Raw genomic sequence first — 6000 nt, forward strand, 5'->3', positions numbered from 1 at the left:
ATCAATGATGAGAGAGAACCATTAATCGGCTGCCTCCTGCACGCCTCCCACTGGGGATCGGGCCTGCAACCTAGGCTTGTGCCCTAACAGGGAATGGAGCTGTGACCTCCTGGTTCATAGGTCGATGCTCGACCACTGAGCACACCTCCAATTATTCGCTTGACATTGTTTTTGCTGCCCCAGAGCCAAGCGCTTTGGCTGTCCTGTGGGTTAGAGGGGCCGGCTTCTGGGTGTGCGGAGGAGGCGGCAAAGCTTGGAGAACTGTTTCCTGATCACACTGAGCTGGTGGGTGGAGGAGTCCTCCCTGCGGGCTGGGCAGCACGGGGTTTGCACTCTGAGCAGTTACAGAAGGAAGAGCTCTGACTGCCCGCTGTGAATGCTAACGCTTACAAAGGAGGTTTACCTCCGGAATAAGGTGGAGCAGAGCGGCTCTATTTCAGGACTCAGTCTTCCCTGTGCTTCCGAAGTGAGTGAAGAAGGCAAACTCCGTTCCCTGTGTGTCCTCACGGTGACCAGTGAGTGCCCTGCTCTCTCGTGCCAGGAGCGAGCGAGGACGGGCCTTACCTCACCACGAAAGAGACCATTTGCTTGGATTCTGTTGTCTTGCCAAGCTGCTAAGCAGGCTCTTCATGTTCGAATTTCGCTGTTTCCAGTGTTAGGTTTGTGTGTGTGTGTGTGTGTGTGTGTGTGTGTGTGTTAAAGGAAAAGGTCCCCTGTGGACGCTTATGAAAGCTGACACATTTCCTTATAAAATGTCCTTCTGAGACCAGACGGTTGTTGGTAAGCACATATCTTTGGGCCTTTTACAATGAGTGCTATGAAGTTCACGTGAGATGCGTGAGATGCGTTGAGGGAAGGGAAAGCTATCCCCTCGCTGGGGCGAATGCCTATCTGTGTCCTGGGGGTGGTTGCTCTTTATAATTCCCAGCAAAAGGCATTTTCAAATCATTCAGGAAGGTGTTTGGAACAACAGTAGTTATCAAAAGAGGTTGTATCACACATGTGTGGCAGCCACGTGCCAATGTGAAATATACCCATTTCTTTCCCCCAAAGCCATTAGACCCATTAGCACCTAATTGCTTGGAACATTCATTTTCCTGTCTTCCGATCACAGTCCTAATTGAGGTCTGAAAGCTTACCAAGTGCCTCTTACATCAGCAAACCCAACCTTTTCTTTTATTTCTTTCATGCTTGATCTTTGCGGCCTAGGGCATTTCTCTTCTCTTAGACCAGCGGTGGGTCGCGACCATTTGGGGGTCGAATGGCCCTTTCATAGGGGTCGTCTAAGACCATCGGAAAACACATATATAATTACATATTGTTTTTGTGATTAATCACTATGCTTTAATTATGTTCAGTTTGTAACAATAAGATTGGGGGTCACCACAACAGGAGGAGTTGTATTAAAGGGTCGTGGCATGAGGAAGGTTGAGAACCACTGTCTTGGACAGTTATGCGGTCGGTACTGGTAGAGACACGTCTTCCTCTGAGACATAAGAGAAGCAGGGAGCAGGCCTCACTGTTCCTGATGAGGCCCCGAGGCCAGCAGTTCACGGCAACAGGCATAGATACGGATAAACTTGTGCTCTTTAATCACATGAACCGAAAAGATTTTAACCCACTCATGTGGGCATTTTATCCTAAGGGTCAAGCTGAGAAACGCAAATCTGTTCTTTGGGACTGTGGAGATCGGGCCTTCCTGTGGCCACCAGCCAGGGTGCCATAGGCATGAATCCATAACATCAGCTCTTGTTAGGTAAGCCCCGAAGAATGTACATGCTGAGTAAGAGCTTTCAGATTTAATTCATGACACAGCAAGCATCGACGGTGATGAGAATGTCTACATCAGTGTCTGAAATCGGAATTCATTTTAATGCTATAAAAGGGATGAGCATAGATGTGATTTAAAAAATGAGCAGAGAAGCCATCATTCAGGTTAGAGTTGCTATTTGAAGGCATCACCTTAGGAAACTATAAAGGAATTTGGAAACTCTATTGTCTCTCAAAAATGTTTTTGAAGCCCTTCTAGCTGAATGGCCTCAGAGTTAGTTTATGCTCGGCTTCTCCTTATGACTTACTTTATTAACTTACCAAATTTTAAGAGTTTATTTGAGCAAAAATCAAGTGGAATGGGGCAGTGCCAGAGTGGTTAGGGGTGCCCCACTGTCAGGAGCCCAGGGAGAGATTTTGACAGGAAAAAGGCAGACAGACGTGAGAAAATTATCGATTGGGTGTCTCGGGAGCCTCGGTGGCTGTTTGTCATTGGTTGCTCTTAGCGTTTTGACTGTGTAACCTTGAGGCCTTTGCAGGCTCAGACTGGGTTTCTTGTGTAGGACACCACGCGTTAAAACACTTCAGTCTAATGGCCTCCTCGTTCAGCTAATTTAACAATTCCCACCTCCTGGCATCCTCTCATTCCCGAGAGATAAACCACACCTCTGGGATCAGCACCCTCTACCGTCAGGGTTGGGGTGCGCTTGTCTCATTGAGAACTCACAGGTTATGTCTCAGATCTCTGGGAGAGTTGCTGTTGCTCCTCGTGTCCTTGTCCACCTCGCTGTGTTTCTCCCACACAGTGAGACCAGGTGATGGACTGCTGGTGGCAGTGAACGGGTATGTAAGACCTTGGAGAGATCACGGTGCACCAGGGAGACGGTAGGAGATAATACCAGGAAACTGGAGTAGAGTCCTTATCCACAGCCCCCAGGAACCAAACAGTCCCCATCTCCTAACTCAGAGGCTGTACCTGAAGAGGCATCAACCTGTTTAGCCAAGTGGCTTGTTTGTTAATTTCCCGTATTTGCTACAAACCCAGGGTATTGATCCACAGGCAGCAGGCGGTATTTGCTGTGATGTAGGCTCCTCCCGGCTCGGCCCTAAGTAATTTAAAGCAATTGTATCTAAACCACCTCAGCAAGACAGTCTAGGGACCCTGGTTGTGCAACTATGGCCTCAGCAGTAGACCCAGTGACAGTGGCCAGAGTTGAGGAGCGTCATCTGCCTGGGCAGTAACAGAGGAGAAGCGGGCAGAGAAAGGCTAAGGGGATGCAGGTTTCCCTGGAGACGACGATCTCCATCTGAGTCCCTGGGAGAGATGGCCACCTCAAGATGCCACCTGCTATGGGACAAACCTGGCAGTGCCAACAACCCCTGGGCACAGGAGGGACCCCCAAAGAAGGTGGACAAGGTACTACCCTCCCACGATCCAGGCCACTCCCAAGGTAATCAACACCTTTTTGCTGCCAAGGGCCATGTGGATATTTATAACATCATTCTCAGGCCATTAAAAAATTATCAACTTAAAAATGAGCTGCTATATTTGCTCAAACATTTAATTAACTCACCCCTAATGCCTTGGCAGGCCAGACCAAGTGATGTCACGGGCCTATACGGGCCTCGGGATAGACCTGCCCCACCCCTGACTTAGGCAGTTCCCCTGAGACCTGGAAATAGTAGGTAGAACCCTTGCCCCACAAACAGAATGAGCCCACATTTCTGCCCAGCCATATTTACTCACAAATGGGGTGCACCCCACATTTCTGTGTGACCATATTTTTTGGCCCCCAAATCCGCTTGGCACGAAAGGAGATAAACAAGGAGGCAGCAGCTGGCCCCGGAGAGAAGGGGCTGAGTTTGGGAATGAAGGGACAGTGGGGAATGTTACCTTCCTCTCTCGACCAGGCACACGGATCTGGGAGGGCTGACTTTGGTCGGGGCCGGTTTTCCTGGGGGTTCCATCTCCAGGCTCAGGGTGAGTGGGGTGTCCCAGCACGTCTCGTCCTGCTCACCAGGGACTGTGCAAGAGGAAAAGTAACTTGCCCTCTACCCTTTCAGTGAGTGGCTGGCTGAGCCCTATCTCCCGAGGGCACCTCAGACCCTAAGGAATAAGCCCACCTGAGATGGTCGAGTTCTCACCGGTGGCCGCTGTAACTCACGGTTACCTTGGTGACGCGAACCTACCTGTTTTGCCCTGAAACAAAATTTGATTCACCTATGGCCTCACACTGGCCTCAGCCTGTCCTCAGACCCAGTCCGGGTCCTAGTCTGGGTCCTAAGCCAGGCCCAGTCTATCCGGACCCACTCCAACTCGGGCTAGTTTCTGAGCTCTGTCCTGAAAAAGAGATGCAGGAGGCAGTCCCGCAAGCTCATCATGCAGAGGCTGTGGGGCTGGAACCCAGGGTCCAGGGGGCAGGGGGAGCTCACCCAGCAGCTGCAGAGGCGGCCAGAGGACAGCGAGCCTAGGGCTGGACGGGCCCTACGCCTGGAGGCTCCCTGCTCCTGAGGGCTATTGGGGGTCTCCTTCCATCCCCCTTTCTGACACCAGGCTGTTACAAGGTAAGCTGAGGCATATTCAGATTTTCACAAATCTACTCCAGCCGGGCAGGGCCACGCTGGGGGAGGCACCGCGGAGGGGAGTGCTGGGCATGGTTAGTGAGCGCACGTGGAACCGGGCAGCTCAGCCGCATGAGCCAACCCAGAGCCAGCGCTCCATGGGGCCGGCCCTCATTTGCTGGGAGGGGGAGGCAGGGCTGCGGGGGCCGGTGCCGTGCGTGTAGAATCGCTGTACCTGCATCGTCACGGAGTGACTGCCGTCTCCATGAGAAAGGAAGGGGTCAGCTCTGGGAGGCTTATGGAGGAGGCTCTTTGTCACTTTCACAGAACAGTGACATGGGCACCGTGGACACAGCGCCCTCTGGGAGGTGACATCTGGCCTCTATTGTCCTCTGGCTTCTCCTTACAGCCTCAGCTCTCTCGCTGCTGGACCGGTGAGCCGGTGGCGGTCTGCACTGCCGTCCTCCCGCGGACACGCACACACTGGTCCTGCTCCGGCCTCACGTCGGCTTCTGTCCTCTTCGTGCTAATGAGTGGCCTCCAGGCTCCACCTTCTGATCATCAGTGCCAGCGTCAGGCGGAGCCGCAGGTCTGAGCCGGGCACCACGGGAGGCCTAGGCTCTTCTCGTCGTTGCTTTGCCCACTGGGGTTTCTGTGTTTCACCTCCACCTGCGGCTCCTGGCCACTCGGGCTCCCCGGGCTGAACGGAGGCAAGGCCCTGCTTTCCGCGGCTTTGCGGGCCTCCCTCTCCTTTGACGTCTGTACAGGGATTGAGAGCCGCCTTCTTCCCCGAGAAACCCTAGGCCACTGACTTCCTACCTCTCCCACCTCCTCCAGGGTTTAAAGCGGCGACCCCTTTGGCGGTTGAACGACCCTTTCACAGGGATCGCCTAAGACCATCCTGCATATCAGATATTTACATGACGATTCATAACAGTAGCAACATTACAGTTATGAAGTAGCCACGAAAATAATTTTATGGTTGGGTCACAACATGAGGAACTGTATTTAAAGGGCCAGAAGGTTGAGAACCACTGGTTTAAAGAGCTCACAGGCAGCCCAGCCGGTGTGGCTCAGTGGTTGAGCATCGACCTATGAACCAGGAGGCCACGGTTCAATTCCCGGTCAGGGCATATGTCTAGGTCAGTGATGGTGAATCTGTGACACGTGTGTCAGAGGTGACATGCAAACTCATTTTTTTGGTTGATTTTTCTTTGTTAAATGGCATTTAAATATATACAATAATTATCAAAAATATAAGTCTTTCTTTTACTTTGGTTGCAAATATCAAAAAATTTCCATATGTGACACGGCACCAGAGTTAAGTTAGGGTTTTTCAAAATGCTGACACGCTGAGCTCAAAAGGTTCGCCATCACTGGTCTAGGTTGTGGACATGGAGGAGGCAGCAGGAGGCAGCCGATCAATGATTCTCTCTCTGTCTCTCTCCCCTTTCCTCCCTCTCTGAAGTCAGTAAAAGTATATATATTTTAAAAAATATCACAGGCAGAAGTTAATTGGAGAGAAAAGTCTGCAGTGAAGTGAGCAGGTTGACACACGATAGTCATACTCGCTGAAGTAGCTGGGTTCCCTCAGGGTCATCCGGATGCTCAGACAGACGCTTCCCATGCAGTTAAAGCCTGGATGCCTTGAGCGCCATCGACAGTGCA

Source organism: Myotis yumanensis, unplaced genomic scaffold, assembly GCF_028538775.1.
Source record: "Myotis yumanensis isolate MYYU_CA2020_CCGP unplaced genomic scaffold, mMyoYum1.0.hap1 SCAF_9, whole genome shotgun sequence".
In the NCBI taxonomy this organism is placed as follows: Eukaryota; Metazoa; Chordata; class Mammalia; order Chiroptera; family Vespertilionidae; genus Myotis; species Myotis yumanensis.